An 18,047-nucleotide genomic window follows, 5' to 3' on the forward strand; every position below is an offset into this window, starting at 1 on the left:
AAACTGGTGTAGATATTTTATCCATTAATTGTCTAGTTAATTAAATCTAAGATCATCAAATCTGGCTATAGACAAACTAAATTAAACTATACATAAATGAGTAACTTTTGTGATGAAATATATGATACATAAAATTAAAGTATTTTTCCTATTTTATCGCGGTTTGGTCACGGGGCGGACCACGAAGGGTGCAAAGTCTTCGAAATGTCGTACGAAAACTAAAATATAAAAACTGCAATCAAATCCGAAAAATAGTTTAATTTTAATGTCTAACATTCACTAAAAATAATTAATCGTTATGATATATAATTTTACTAGGCAATATTTTCAAACGTAATGAGTTAATACCGTAAGCACCAATACAAAACAAATTACACTCCAAAACTAACGACATCCGAGTACAATTAACTCTGCCCACCCCACGGGCGCCGTGAAGATGCGTCGGTAGATTTAGGGCCCGCCGTCATTTGTCAGGGCATGGCTACCGTACAAGATATCAGATCGCTAATGTGAAAATGTATTTCGCGTTGCATTTATTTTGCTGGTGGTTGGGACGCGGTGGGGCTTGCAGCGGGTATTTAAAATTTATTTAAATATTTATTTCAATGGGTTCACAATCATTACAAAAATACATGTTGCAGTAATTAACTAATTAATTAATACATTGATAAGGACAAGTCAAGTCCGTTGGCGATCCAGCTGCTATTCTGAGACGGAAAAACGTGTGCCTACATTCTCGAAGAGAAAAACGTAAACTACCAAAAATAGAATGTAGAATACCATTTTGTTATATATATAGTTGACACACCAATTAACTGCATACCAGAATTGAGAACCTCCTTTTTTTGACGTCAAGAACCTAAAACATTGATTCTCTCCGAATCTTCATGTTTAATGTTTTCTCGCCCCCGCTCGCAGTCGCACCGCGCCCCGCACTTAGTAACGGGCGTAATGGAGGTCATTCATCATTATAACATTGTAAAAGTTGCGTCCTGATTTTTATTTTCGATTTGTTCCACAGGTCGATTTCGGGTTAATGGAACTTTTTCCATAAAAACTTTATCAGCCAGTTTGAATTTTTAATGGTTCGCCAAGTTTTTTGGGTAGTAGAATTTTTAGTCTCAATTTTTTTTAATTACCGCTCCGTTAACAAGCAAAGGCTCGCCATCAATCAGGCGTCTTTCGGCAGATTTTTTGCAAATACGGTGACACCGTGGTTGAGTTTTTTTGGTTTTTTAATTCGCTTTTTCGGATGCCAGTTCGATTGGTCAGTAACGAATTTTAAACACGACGAGTAATGAGGAAAGTTATTTTATGTAGCGTTTGCATGCGGCTGCGCCTGCGTGTAAAAGTTTTCTCGGAATAAAAAGCGGCCTATAGCACTCTGGAGTAGTTTAGCTTCCTATTAGTGAACAGAAAATCAAAATCGGTTCAGTAATTCCTTAGATTAGCACGTTGAAACAAACAAATAAACTCTTCAGGCTTCTAAGTATAGATTATAAAGCTGTAATAATGTTGCGGCTGTGAATATTACAAGACTAAAGGTTTTTTTTGAACGAGCTAATTTATGACTACTGTTTCGTATGAAATTCTTTGAAAAGAAACTATATTGACCCTCAGTGTTGTGGGCAATTTTAATCCCTGCACCGAAACGGTAAACGCGAGTTAGTTTCGAAAAATTAAATGCAAATAATATGATTCTTTACGTACATTTCGAAAATCGATGACCAGACGCATCATAATTCGCGTACATATACGCTATTCGGTACAATAGCGCTCTGAGGTCCTGGGTTCGAATCCCGGGTCGGGCAAAGTGATATTTGGGTTTTTTCTGCTCAGTATCAGCCCGGAGTCTGGAATTTGTGCCCGATATGGCGATAGGCTCGCACCCTATCACATCATGGGACGGAACATACTTGGCGAAAAGTGGGTGCCCTAGTTGCGCCTCTGCATACCCCTTCGGGGATAAATGCGTGATGCTATGTATGTATGTATGTATCTCCAAACTCCCAACTAGAAAACTTATCGTCTATCTACTCACCATAAACCCACGTCCACACTTTATCAATCAGTGTATCAGGAGTGCTCAATAAAGCGGGATTATCGCGTCAATCGGCTATCAAGTGCCGTTTAATGCCACTTGTTACTAAACACTCGGTCAGCGATTGCGTTTTTGTGTACACAGCTTTATATTTGATCGATTGCCCTAAAGAGGATTCGATAGATTAGCATTGGGTTTTGTGAAGGAAAAAATAATGCAATTTAATTTTAATGGTAAAGTAATGTTCGTGTTTATAAATGCAGATTTTGTTTTTTAAATTATTTTAATTTCACGACATTCGTCACGCCTTTAGCCCTGAAAAGGTAGACAGAGATATACTTTCTGCCGCATACAATTTCATCGTGGTTTTTAAAAGTTGAATTACTTTTGAATATTAATCGCAGAACACTTAATGAAACAGTAATTATGTCGTATAAATTTTGTATATAATATCTTTAATATATTTTTGGCTCGACTAAGGCTAAAACAAGAGACTCAAGTTAAGTATATCATTGTTTATAAAATATTTAAAAATTCAACCCTACAATATCCACTAAACTTCTTTATCTAGCTAATAACTTAACCCATCTTATTCCACCTACTTAACTAAAAGCAAAAGCTTTTAAAATACCATACAATTTCAATGGACCATCGCCGAATGAATCGCCACTTCACACAACATTTTTTTATCTTTCATACATTCTAACCTATTACAAATGGTTTCTATAAGTTGTCGGTATTTCATGATTTCTTCTTGTAGTTAGTACGTACGCTCTTGTTCGTATTATCTATACTTATAATAATAATAATATATAATATGATAATATCAGCCCCGTATTATATACTTGCCCACTGCTGAGCACGGACCTCCTCTACTACTGAGAGGGATTAGGCCTTAGTCCACCACGCTGGCCTAGTGCGGATTGGTAGACTTCACACACCTTCGAAATTCCCATAGAGAACTTCTCAGATGTGCAGCTTTCATCACGATGTTTTCCTTCGCCGTTAAAGCGAACGATAAATTCACAAAGGATACACACATGATTTTAGAAAAGTCAGAGGTATGCCCTTGGGATTTGAACCTGCGGACATTCGTCTTGGCAGTCCGTTCCACATCCAACTGGGCTATCGCCGCTTTTGTTCGTATTAATTAATGATTATTCGCGTCGTGGGAAAGCTCTTGGATTGGCGTCCTGTAGATATAAATTCAATGTGTTGTAACGTAAGAAAGTGTTTATGATTCGCTTGGAAAAATTTGCATCAAGCTACAAATTGGTTGTTCGTATTTGGATTTATTAGTTAGACATTTACTAGTAGTAGGATATACATGGTCATTTTGACATTACTAAATGAAACCACATACTCGTCATCACCTTTGCTGACATGGTGCCAAAAATCATCCATTAATAACGAATATTTTTACCAAAAATCCTGGTTTTAGTTTTCAATTTTTTTGATAATTTTGTAGTTTAATGTGAATATGGCGTGCGTGAGTTTATTTTACATCTACGGCTCATGTAACTTATTGTAAAGTGTTATTTCCTAGTAGATAAGTATGTGGATTTATTTAGTAACATCAAAATGACCCTGTATTTTATATCCGCCCTGATAGCGACCATTGTACACCATGTTAAAACCTGCCATAGTGGCCCATGTAAGTGTATCGCGTTTCGGGATCAGCCTGTGTATATCCGTTCAAACAGGCCGGCATAATTGTGTCGACTATCGAAGGATAATCATCGCTCAGTCGACATTTTATTGGACCCCTCTCCACTTACTATCAGATTCAGTGGGGTCACTGTGCCGAATGTATAAAAAAAATGTTTTAATACCAAGTTAGTTATTCAAAACTATTAATCTTTGTTAAGACGATTTTGAGTAAAATGATTCATTCCAATATATTTGTTCGTTTATGTTAACAAAATTAAGACTATTGTCAATTATGATTGTAATCCGTGGATGCCAACGTACTTAATAAATGCATTTGTTAATAATTAAATCTTCAAAATATAATGAATTATTTGTACAATTTTGATACTAAATATAAAGATAATCAATTTCGCAATGGTTTTGCGGACGGTACGTTTAAAATCAAATGTTGAAATTAATTAAACATCATTTTATGTCTTGGTGGTGTAGTTGTATTACTGTACGAATGCATTACTGAGGTCTCGGATTCGATCCTCGTGTCGGGCAAAATGATATTGGGTTTTCGACCCAGTATTAGCCCGGAGTCTGGAATTTGCGCGCGATATGATATCATGAGACGAAATACAGACGAAAGTTGCGCTTCTGCCTACCCCTACGGGGATAAAAGGCGTTAGTATATAATGTAAATTTATATTAAAAAATAATTGAAAAAAACAAGTAATTGAATTAAATTAATTAGTTATTTTTTTACGAATTTACTATAATTTAAAATAGCTAATTTCGTCGCTAATAACAGCTTCCACATCTATATTTATTTCCCTTCGTCTCGTCATAGGTGCACAAATTGACTATATGTGCAATAACTTCACTCTTATGATTCCAAACAATTAATATTAATGAACACCACAGGCTTCACACGACCAGGTCTCATAAGTTACATCTGATAAGAGCTAACCATGCTCTCACTGTATATAAATAGATCTAATCAAATCAATAAAACTTTTTTTTATTTAGGGCCACAATACTGGGTACTTATTTGTAGCATATTAAGTAGTATATCCAATTATAGGTTGTGTAGCGATGACATTGTGCCTTCTAAATATGAACACATGCGAAATGGGCTATATGCACAATTATGCCGGCCTATTGGAACCGGATATACGGACTGATACCGGAACGTGACACACTTACGTCCACTATGGCGGGTATAACCTTGTGTACAGTGGTCGCTATCCAGGCGGATATAAAATATACCGCCAGCATTATTAATTGATGTAAAACCTTCAACAATTATATCTATAACTGATGACTAGCAGATTTATATGCGTCCAATACGCAAAAACACTTACTTTTTCACTCGCACCATAAGTTTACATCTAGTTTACAAATAAGTACGCAGCCACAAACTCCGTGTACAAACAAAGCACTTAACAACTTTTTAGTAATGCGAAGTGACAGTTTCCATAGAAGTCTCTCGGCCAACCGAGCATAAAATGCCTCGCAGAACATCACAAACCCATTAATTACCACAGCCATACAAGGTTTCTAGAGGTTCTCTACTGCTTTCGGGAAACTAACGTGGAAACGGCAACGAATTAGCTCACACAAATTGAGACTTAATTGTAACTACGGTTGAGTTTATAATACAGTGTTGATATCACGATGACAACGACCACACATGGATGACTTTCGTGGGAAAAGACTATTGTGACGCGCTGACGATGTTTGCGTGGTTCGTGCGAGGGATTTGAAACTGAAAATACTTTGTGTAAGGTTTACTTTTGGTTGTGTTCGTGTAGCTACTCTGGACGATTAATTAGAAAGTGGTGTTTGCAAATACGAGTGGCAATTTAAAAACGGTCGCGAGCCGCGCCCCGCGTTTCTTTGAGATTTCATTTCAATGTATTTTTGTTTGTTTTAAAATCAAATAGAATGGTTACTGCTTCATTTGAACAACCATTCGTGGCTTAGAATCAACACTCGACGTGTAAAATTGTGTGTTCAAGTTGGGTGTGTTTCAATACCTACAGTAAGGCTACAAATTGTGGTTAGATCTCGCTTAAATGTATTCAATATTCGCTCTTATTGCACTATTTAATTATAAAGAAAAGTAATTTGATTAACTTTCTTTATTCATTGTATGTAGGAACTAGGCAAAATAATTTACAAAATTCACTGTAGACAATCTGTACAGCCAATATTAGTTTTTAACTATCTTCGAAATATTTCCGAGAACTTATCTTACACTTTCCACACTGTAGACACAAATGTCTACAGCGAATATTCCCCTTAATTGTCATCGACATATTTCCAACAACTTGTTTTACACTCAATAGTTGTTTAAAATGGAAAAATCATTTCACTTACAACATAGTACAATAGTTTCGCCTTCGTTTATGTTATTTCTATGACATAGAATTCTGTGAAACACTTTAATAGCTCATATCTTGTCCATAAGGGTAGTGTTATACGGTGGGGAAAGTTAATAAAATATTATTGATCAAATTTCTTTTCTACTAGACTTATTGAACAGAAAATATGTATTTTGTCAATTGTCAATTAAGGAGATATAATAAATATGAATATAAATATGTATATTATTAAATAGGTCGGTAAAAAAACAAATAGGTAACCTAACATTGTTAGTTTATTTGAGTTTGGATTTTTATTTTTTTTTTAGTTAGAGTTTAAAGGTTTGAAGGATATTGTAGCCAGTGTAACTACTGGACATAATAAAACTTAACATCTCATGTCTCAAGATGGCGAGCGCAGTGGAATACCGAACAATTCTTTGTAATTCAAAGTGTTGGATGGTGTTTCTACTGTTTATGGACAGTCTCATCGCTTACCATCAGACGAATAGCAAACTCGTCTCCCCAGTCAAAGCAATAAATAAATAATAATAATCATCCCAACTGATCATTATAAATTCTAGAGAATTATAAGTAATCTACCATTTAATTGGGGTTGAGGACTCATTCCATAAACTTATTAGTGTTTTAAAAAAAGATTATTTCATCCGACTTGCATATTTGTTCAGTACACCAACAATAATTCCTTCCACATAATTCCCTTGTATGTATCCAGCCTAACATATTCCCAGAAGGCAGCTCTCATAGCGTTCTCGGAAACGATCACGAAATAGCAGTCAACTGGGCTGACCATTACACCAATTACGTTAAGCTTCAAAATCCTGTGTACTCGGAAGGTATATTAAAAGATAAAATTATTTACGAAGAAGTAGCTTAATCTAATGTGAATAAAATTGAAAATATTTTGTATGGTGGCACTTTGTCCTTACCTTTTACAAAATAAAATTTTATGGATTTTATTTTTATCATAGTAATATTTGGGTTTCTCTGCTCAGTTAATACTGAGGCATTTGTGCCCGATATGGCGATTGGCTTATCGGTATATCGCCCTCTGTGACATCATGGGACGGAACGCATTTGGCGAAAAGTGGGTGCCCTAGTTGCTCCTTCGGGAATATGCGTATGATATACGTGATGTTTGTTTTTTTTTGCTTTATTGTGGTTTTTATATTATTGTGATTTTCGAAGACTTTGCAACTTTTATTGATACAGATAACCACAAATCCTTTCCAAAAACACCGATTCCTACCTAGAATGATTCGCGAGGCGATTGAAATAAAATAACATCCAAATTTCAATAGACAAAATGAGTGGAGGTTGTGATCTTGTTCTACACTCAATTAAATCACAACCTAAAAGACAGACTGCCATACTTTAAGACACTGTGAGCTAATTCTGCGTAGATCGGGCCGTAACAGCTAAAAAAAAGTATGTATAATTTTAAAATGTAGCTATAATTGTAACTCTGACTTTCCGGACGACCAACATCTCAATCCGCCCCGTCATCATGAAGGCTGCAGTCTTCGAAACGTCAGGAGACAATTATAATTTAAACACCGCGATAAAATCAGTAAAAATAGTTTATTTCTATATCTAACATTCACGTCAGCATAAGAAATCATTATGGATTTTGGTAACAAAGTATTAATATTAGGAATATAATTTATGCAGAAGCGTAAATTATATTAATTAATCATAAAAAGAATTAAGCCTTACCTAAATTAATTAAGGAGGACGAGCAACGTCCTTTGAAGTCCCTTAGTTGATGCCTTAAGGATATTTATATCATACTTATAAATGATCGGTTGCTTTCTCATAATAAACAAGTCAAGCAAAGGAAAATATATTTTAATTCCTTCTCAAAACTGGTAACAGTTAACCATAAGGAATTATAGCAGGACTCTAAGAAACTCATAATTAATACACATAACATGGAAAAAGATCTCAAAGACTAAGATTAACGGACGGATGAACGACCAACAGTAATTTATATAGTTCTAACAAGAAACTAGTATCATGGGAACATTTTAAAAAGTTCATGCGAACGAGCGCGTCCGGAGTTTATTGATCATTTAACCAGATTTCACTAATTCAAACTCACGTGGATTGTATACTAACTGTGCTCGCGACTCCGTACGTGTAAGAGATGAAATCTAGCCTGAAGTACTTAAAGATAATCTATATATATAAAAATGAATCCCTATTTCCCTTGGTCACGCCATCACGCGTGAACGGCTTGACCGATTTCACTATTTTTTTTTTGTTGTGTTTATTATTGTCAGGAAAAGGTTCTTATGAAAGAAAAAAATTGCGCATAAAATTAGAATATTTAAGAAAACTTAACAATATTCATTTTACATAATTGTCAGTGGTTTGAAAAAACTGTCAGCGATCGCCAGAATGCGCGCGTGCATAGTTAAGACAGGACATCTGTCGGGTCAGCTAGTGTTACTTATTTGTGTATATGTTAAAATCGAAGCAATAGTTCTAGAGATTTGATTGTTGAAAAATTAACTTCTTGCATTTTTACATTTGACTGGGATCATCGCATACAAGGTGAAAACTTTTTTTTAACGGACCCAGCAAAATTATCCCACTGCACCTGATGTTAAAGGAGTGGTGTCCAAAAGAATGTCGTCTGACGAGGGATGATTAACCCTCGACAGTCGACACAATTATGCCGGCCGAACCGAAAATACGCAAGATGATCCCGGAATGTGACACACTTACGTGGGCCACTATGGCGGGTTTTAACATCTTGTATACGGTGATCGCTATCCGGGCGGATATGAAATATACCATCAGCAATCCATTAATATCAATATGCGTTAGTACATGACTTGAAAGCCTGGCATAATTCTGGCAACCGTCAAGAAAGAAAGAAAGAAATATTTTATTTGGTTTTAGTTACATAAAGAGATCTAACATTAGAATTCTTAGGAGGATTTCCTCACATTTTCACCGATAGAGTCCTATGTGGCAATATTAATATGAAATTGTGGGATTTTACAAAACAGGAAGTTCGCAACATTAATGCTTTAACTACTAATTTTGAAATTGTACCGGTAATCATCAACCACCAACCATAGAACCATAAAAAATAATATATGTATAATCAGAAGTGTTATCCGTGTCAACATATTCAAAGTTTTATAAGGTTTGTGTGACTGTTTTAGGTGGCCTCATTTTTTTATAATGCGATTCATTGATTATGCCAATTAAATTACAAATAGACAAAGTATTTTAAAAATGATTGTTTAATTTCCCTGAAAATCTGAACTATTAAGTAATACGCATTTCTCACGTCAAAAAACCTCAAGTAATTATCTTAAAGATTAAAACCACAGTATATTTCAAAACCATCAATTAGAAGAGTAAAAATCCCCAAAATAATTTCAATTATACACCTATTTTTCTTCGAATAACACTACACGCTCTGGGCCCTTATTCTGTATGATAGTGTAAATGCGTAACGCGGCCGTGTCATGTTATCTTCGAGAAATGTGCGTGGAATGGTATTCTGTAAGCCAAATTTCTATAGACCTAAACATGATGCGTTGGTTTACGTGCTTGTTACGCACTGTTAAAATAACGTGCGGGATAGAGAATAAGGCCCCAGTTGTGTATTTGATATAAAATGGTTAGATTGTTACGACTACGCGCATTCATAATTGTTGATATATCGACCTCTTCCATTGACCGTCCTTAAATATTGTTGCAATTATTGGACAATGTGACTTAACATCAAACATCTCAGACTTACGACCAGTGTAAAACAATGCAGTACATAATTATCATTCAAAATTCTAATGGACATTGTTACTATGAAATTCTAGCCTATTGACATTTTACCTCGTGGTAAATGCAAAAATTTGCTCGTGCATATATCCTGGTCTTGTCATTTATTCGTAAAAAACATCTTAAGACCATCGCTCTATCAAATGGCCACACAACACACACAATACACAACATCACGCATTTATTCCCGAAGAGGTATGCAAAGGCACAACCAGGGCACCCACGCTAAGTGTGTTCCGTCCCATGATTGGGGCGAGCCTATCGCCATATCGAGCACAAATTGCAGACTCCGGCTGTTACTGAGCAGAAAAACCCACTTTGGCCGACCCAAGATTCGAACCCAGGACCTCAGAGCGCTGCCGTACCGCGCATGCAGTACAACTACACCACCGAAGCAGTCCAAGTCCATACAAGCATTCATTCCATACATTTTCGGCGCATGAGTTACCGGCAATAATAAGCAAATATATGTAAAATTTTTTTTTAAAATCAAATATGGGAGTGTTTGAAAATTTTTAACGGCCGAAATATTCGTTACTAATTAAAATGATGTGTACTTTAAGAGATGCATGGAACCAACAATTTTAGTGGTATTTTTATTGAGAAATCAATTACACAATATCCACATTACAAAAATTGGAAACTACCAAAGTTAAGATAAAATATTATAGAAATATGATGTTTAATTTGTTTCTATATATTTTATAAATACCGGGTAGATATCTTTTAGAAAAATAGTACTGCTGAGATGCGCCTTGTAAGTACAAATTAATACCCAATATTTAACGGCAATAAAAATCCGTTGCATTCACATACAATATTTTCCTTGTAATCACGTCGTGGAATTGGCTTGTGATAAATATAGTGTAAACCGCAGTTCGTATTTACACAATCATTATAAGTCATTTGTATTCGAATAATTATTTAAAACCACTCGATTGTTTATTTTATGCCGTATAGGGACCAATGATTGCGGTGTGCTATACTCACGCTGCATTTTTTAAATAATCATGTGCAAAAAAATACATATTAAGTTAATACTCCTGGTCTGGGTTTAAAATAGTATTTAATCAATTTAAATGTAAAAATAAAACTGTTCAATAAGATGGCCGAATAGACAAAAACTAGCTACATCATTATCACACAGCTTAATATTATTATTATTATTAAAACTGTTATGTATGTAGCTATAAGTATAGCGTACTGCGTACAGGCCCTTGTCGGTGGACTAATAAATTAGTGCGTTACGAGCCAGCGTTTGTTTTACTCGTGTCCCATATTGCATACTTAACAAAAACAAAACAAATTCTTTTTGCCCTAAATATGTAAAAATAAATTTGCAAAACAATAAATCAATACTTCTTTGTCGGTATCACTATTGACAGAGAGGTCGTGGTCATCACTTTAGGTGTTGGTGGCAAACTTCACAACACAGCGCCACTCTCTCTGATGGCAACTTCTTCATGCATACATGTAGTGATGATGAGTCATTTACTGCCACTTTTATCTGGTCAGTCCACCTCATAGACACTCTTCCTCGTGGCCTGGTATACAACCTTTTCCTGGACTAATGAATGAAATGAAATCAATAAATCTAACTTTTAAACATTGTCCTGACTCCAAAGTAGTCTTCTGCCTCAAAAATAGCATAGCTTACCAGTTAGCATTTCAAACCTGTAAGACGTAAGGGCATACACAAACCATTCATTAACGTAACGTCTTAATCCAGCCCCTAAGTCCCTGGTCATTTCACAAAGTCACATCGATTGGAGGTTCCAATTCGATTCCCGCTCGTTAACCAATTAAACAACATTGATCACACAGATAACATCGTATGGGTTAACGTTTTAATTTATTTTCGCAATTAATTTTTATTATACGCGCCGTTTGTGTTTGATTTTTTTTAATTAAAAAAGATTTAGCGGCCTAGGCACGCGGTTTTTTAGTGTGTTGAAGAATGATTGCACTTAAAATGATCTATTATTATGCAATAGATAATGTACAAAGTTTTATTCGACAAAATGATAAATTTAAAGTGTACATACATTATCAGTTTTACTTATAAACTTGTTTTAGCGTTAAGAGGTGGTTAAGAATTGCTTAAATAGCTGTCAAAAACATGAACGGTTTCCTAGTTTGAACCTTATTAAGAGGCAAGATAGCGGGTTTTGACTTACAACTGATCAAGTAAATTTGTGTTTTAACTAAGCATATTTAAAAGTAAGACTATACCTATATCTGCAAATTGAGATGGACCGACATTATTACGCAGTGGTAATCTAGAGATTGCTAAAGGCGTTGAGGATGACAATAAATGCGCTGGGAGGGTGAGCTTCTGCAAGATCCAAATGGAGAAGACCGAAGAAGTTGTTCAAGACCACAAACAATGGATGCTATGGAAGGAGGTCTTTGCCAGGCACACTGAGTTGAGATTCATAATGAGATCTCTCACCCAGTTCAAAGGCCTAAATAAATAAACATCTCTGCAAATCTTTACTTTTGAACACCAACAAGAATTCCGACAACTAAACGAACATAAAACTATATTAACCAGCAGCAAAGGGTGAATTTTTCCCAGGGAACCCAACACGACGTATAGGTACTAATAATATGAATAAATGCGATATGGAAATCATTCTAATAATAATTTAATTTTACAAAAATTACGAAAGGAAGCTGCCAGGAATCGTGTTATATGGACCCTTTGACACTAATATTTACAGATGATTGTATGACATTGTTTTCTGTTACTAATTGTATGAAATTGTTTACAATAGTATTATATAGACAAATTATTTAGTATATAATCGTTACTTATTGATTGCATATTTTTAGTACTTTATAATTTTCTTTTCTACCTCCTATTATTATGTTTTTAATTTAAATATTTTAAATAAAGGTAAATGCTGTGTTCACCTATTAGTAGCACACATATCAGATGCTGTACCTTATTGCTTAATATTAATTGATGTAATATGTAGTGCTGTTGGTGTACCTTATTACAAATAAATAGACATTTTCTCATCGTACGGGCAAATTAAAAATTCATCACAACACCCCAGTCATTATGCCGTCATTTCACACCAACGAGACTTACGAAATATCAAACAAAGCAGCGCTTCAGACAGTCTAAAGAGAACAAAACACGAGTCAGGACGAATCTTTTGAGGCCCCAAACGAGTGTGACTCGGTTTTAATTTTTTTACACCACTCTGCCGTTGCTTGAGGGATGTTTGAAACGGTTTTGAAAACTTGAAGGGTTTTGTTTACTGTTATGAAAACTGTGGTAAAAGTTGCCAGTTATGTACCAGCTCGATCAATCTATTGCTTCCAAAACTGCGTAACAGACCTGTTTTTTTTTAATATTACATTTTGCGGTTGTCGTAAATTATCATCATCATCAGTCGAAGGATGTCTACTGCTAAAGATGGGCCTCCGCCAAAGATTTCCAAATCGACCTATTGGAAACGGCCCGCATCCAACGACCTCCTGCGAATTTTATTAGGTCATCTGATTATAATATAGCTTAATATTCTCTTGAATGTCACCGAATTACACTATTTATAATGATTTCTTTTGTTTACGCGAATGTTAGACATTAATATTAAACTATTTTTCGGATTTTATCGCGGTTTTAATATATCGGACACCGTGACCACGAAGGCCGCAAAGTCTTCGGATCGTCGGGAGAAAACTAAAATATTAAAACCGTGATAAAATCCAAAAATGTTGTTTAATTTTAATACACTGTTCAGTTCTCATTCTTATACAAATTATGGCGGAAATTTAATTGCTGGTGGTAGGATATTTTTTAGGTCCACAAGGCGTCCATCGTACGTAAGGTGTTTAAACCCTCCGCGCAGCTATCTTAGTCAAGCAAGATACCCCGCGTCCCTCGCTTGAAGCGAAGAAAGCATGGTTTTGATTGGTATATCGTTGTAGGGTGTACATAGGGTTACGGACTAGGTCCAGTGTTCGCTTGAATAATATACTCCCGAATCGACATTGGTACCTAAAACCGGTGAAACTACCATAACCGTTCCGCTGACCTAGTGGTGGTAGTTATAAGTCGTTTTTACCCGTGAAAAAAGTGACCGCGATCAGCCTGTGTAGTGTGTATATCCGGTTCCCACAGGCCGGCATAATTCTGTCAACTGCCGAGGGATAATCATCTCTCATCAGTCGACATTCTATTGGACCCCATTCCACATACCATCAGGTGGTCATCTTAGCTATGTCCGTATAAAGTATAATTTAAAAGCGCGAAATTCAAAATAAACACTAAACAAAAGATTAACCAATTTGAATGCAGCGCAACAATTGCGTGATATTACTACTGAGATCAAAAACGACACCAAACATCACTATACACAAACCGATTTCCGTCACTTACGGCATGTTATGCCCTTAAAACGGTACATCGACTGTATACAAAGCACCATTTTGAATAAATAAGACATGATTTTCTTATTTGCCCGATGTTTTCTTTCTGCAACGAGCCATACCATCCGTTGAATGCAAATCATACGAGAAAAGCGCATTTAGATGTTACTTACGATTGTAACGCATACATTTTGACCCTTGTTGAATGGCTTGGGAAAATGTTTGTTAAAAAGTGAAACAGAATTGGAAAAACGATGAGTTAACATGGTTGAATATTTATTTGTTAAAAAAAATTGCTTGTCAAACGCGCCACGTCACACCGTGCTAAATAAATCTTAAATAGGAAAGAACTAAGGAAGAAGAAAGTCGCTAAATAGGTAGAAACGTTATACGACGAGGCTTGTAAAACTAGAAGAAACTAACCAATATATTTTTATCTTTCAATTAAAATCCTAACAGAAGACTGTTAGGATTTGCTTTGCGATTTTTTTATAAGTAAGATACTTATAAAAAAATTGCAAAGCTATGCATAGTTAAAACACAGATATACTCTATCAGCTGTAAGTCAAAACCCGCCATCTTTCCTCTTAATAAGGTTTAAACTAGGAAAACGGTGATGTTATCGACAGCTATTTAAGCAGTTCTTAACCACCTCTTAACGCTAAAACAAGATTATAAGTATGACTGTAATTTACTAAATTCTACAAACGAATAAATCATTTCTAATGAGAACCACACTTAATCAGCAATCAGCCTAGAAAAATCCAATTCCAAACCCATGTAAAACGCTACATGCCGGTAAATACTTGAATATTTCGAGTAGCTAAACAGTGTCGCATAAAATCCTGTATCACAATGAAAAGATAAGAGCGCCTCTCAAGACCCCGTCTCGCCGCCTCCATATAAAATCAGAGTGGATGCATACTCACCACTTTTTGAGCTGAAATTTTGGTGCGACGCGAAAAGTGTTGACTTGGTGCAGATTTTTATCTATTTTTCGAGTGGAGTTAAAATAATATTAATATTAACTTACATTAGTATCCTTGTAACTGATATCTTAATAAGTGAAATTAAAAATATTACCAAAATGACATTTTAAAAATTATTTACAAAAAAATTTATATCATTTGGCAATGTATCAAAAGACATAAGTTTACTGACACAAAAAAAATATTATACAATCCTTAAATTGGCAAATAAATAATCTCAAAAATAGAAAACTATTTTGGTTTGTCCTAGCACGAACGACAAAGCAAAGCATAAACATGATTTTTGCCAATAGATAGTTTATGAATCGGAACGTAGCTAATAGGTTACATATAAGAATTTGATAGCCGGAATACTATCATATACGACCGAAACCGGTAGCAATAACTAGCAACAAAAGAAATAAATGATATATTAATAGAAATCTAGATAATCTCTAACAATGAACTATCACGACACTCCTAAAGAAACATCTCAGTGATTTACACATTAGTCCCAGCACAATAAGATACCATCGAAAGCTGTTGTTTTATTCAAATTACATTGTTATGGATGATAAAGTCATGAGGTTATGTCTGCAAACTTCGAGTTCGTAAAATTGAACCTTAAATTCTGGGTGATAAGTCTTATGTCTTAGAGTTAATTTCTACCGCAGTAAGTAACCATGATATATTTTATTATTGACATTATGAGATTTATCATTGAAAGGCTCTGATTCTAAGGTTTAAATATGCACGACAAAGTGACCGCACCGCTCCTGATGGTAAGTGGAGGGTGTTCCAATAGAATGTCGACTGACGAGAGATGATTACCCCTCGGCAGTCGACACAATTATACCTTTTTGAAACCGGATATACACAGGCTGATCCCGGAACGCGACACACTTCGTGGGCCACTATGGCGGGTTTTAACACCTTGTGTATGTTGGTCGCTATCTGGGCGGATATAACATATATCCTACCGCCAGCAAAAAGGTTAATACTGTACAGAGTTTTATTGAAATGTTTGGATGTAAACTGTGTTAGCGATAAACTAGAATTTCTACAATTTATTCCATAATAACATGATTTGGACAATTATTTTTCAACGAAATCTTCGTATAAATATTACCACTATATAGTTCATCGATGTTTCTCACCACGTTTCAATTCCCCTAGCTATTATATACCTCTAAAATTACCAAGCACCATCAAACATTCCTTCTCATAAATCAATACTAATTCTCTATATTAATTATAATGTTAATAAATTTGTTCCGTAATTTTGCCATCAAAGCACGTAATAGAACTCATAATTTATGGAAGATCTATTGTATACTATGTTTACCTCGTTGCTCTGCCCATGAGTCTGGCCAAAATAGAAATCACGGTCTAATTTTATTTTTATAAAAATTCTGTTAACAGTCAAGAATTTAATTAACCGTGGGCTAAAGCTCAAACAAAGCCATACAGCAGTTGATGCTAAATATATCAACATTCTATCTCCCTTAAAAACTTTCACATATATATTAGTATTAGAGACTAAAAATGCTGTGCAATAACCTCGAGATCTGTGCCAAAACTATGACAAAATTTCTGCCAACTTATCCTGTAATAAGTAAAATTTAGTCATTAATAAAACCGTGACATTTTATCGTTAGTTCAAGCCGAGTAACATGTAATCAACAAATGGCGAACTCAGCAAGTAATTTATCAAGAATACGTTTTCAACTAAAATGTCTTACGTTTTACTTATCCATGTAAACACATGTTTTAGTAAGGAATAATAGTAATTAATTTTACTTTTATGAATTACTAGATTTTGCCTGCGAAAAAGGGTTTTTGAGATAAATATTTTTCCAATGTAAAAATAGCCTATAGCACTCGTGAGTAATGTAGCTTCCTATTAGTAAAAATATTTCTAAATTGGTTTAGTAATTCCTGATATAAGCGTCAAACAAACTCTTTATTAGTATAGATCGTTTTCATCCTTCTAATATTAAAAACTTAGATGTCGCTCCACGCCGTAAAACAAAATAGATTTAGAGAAAATTTGACACACTCTTTGATTATCATAATCAACTTTTTATACTAGAGAAGATCACAATGGAAATTCCATTTTGATAAAAAAAATCACGCGGTATTTAATTTCTATAATTTTCAATTCTTAGGTACATCGTATTTAATGCACTAAAGAGGGCTAAGTCGGCACACACAGTAGCCTTAACGTTGAGCTACCTGCCTAACATCCAGGCGCCCCACCATTTTCCCCATTCAGCATTCCCATTTTCTTTTTCGCTGCATTAATTTTTCTTTTTAAGTTATTTCGCTTCCACTCGACGCGCGTCCAATATAACAAGAGCTGTGTGATTATTCCGCTGTTTCTTCTGTCGTAGGGAGAAATTCGTGTGGATAAAAGCGAGTGAGGTCGTCCAACAGTGGTCGTGGTGGAAAGTAGGCAAAAACAAAAGGTGGCATAGCTTTCTTTCTCATATACCAGGTAACCGAACCCTCTCATTTGCGCCTACTTAAAAATGCACGTACTAAAGAGTGAGAATTATTACATTTTCTATACATCTGCAAGGCGACTTTTTATTTGCAATGTAAATAAATTAAATTGTATACTCGCGGAGTGAAATTAATCTGTTTGTTTTGAGGTTGTGTAGCGGTTACCTTATTATGTTGTTTTCGTCGGGGTTTACTTGCTTTACCTACTTCTTGACCTACTTATTATAACGTTTTTCTAGCATCCTGTGATTTTGGCAAAAAACATTACATTGATTAAAAGTGCAAAACATAATATTATTATATACTTACCCAGACTTAATATTTTTACAA

Source organism: Manduca sexta, chromosome 15 (assembly GCF_014839805.1).
Source record: "Manduca sexta isolate Smith_Timp_Sample1 chromosome 15, JHU_Msex_v1.0, whole genome shotgun sequence".
Lineage (NCBI taxonomy): Eukaryota > Metazoa > Arthropoda > Insecta > Lepidoptera > Sphingidae > Manduca > Manduca sexta.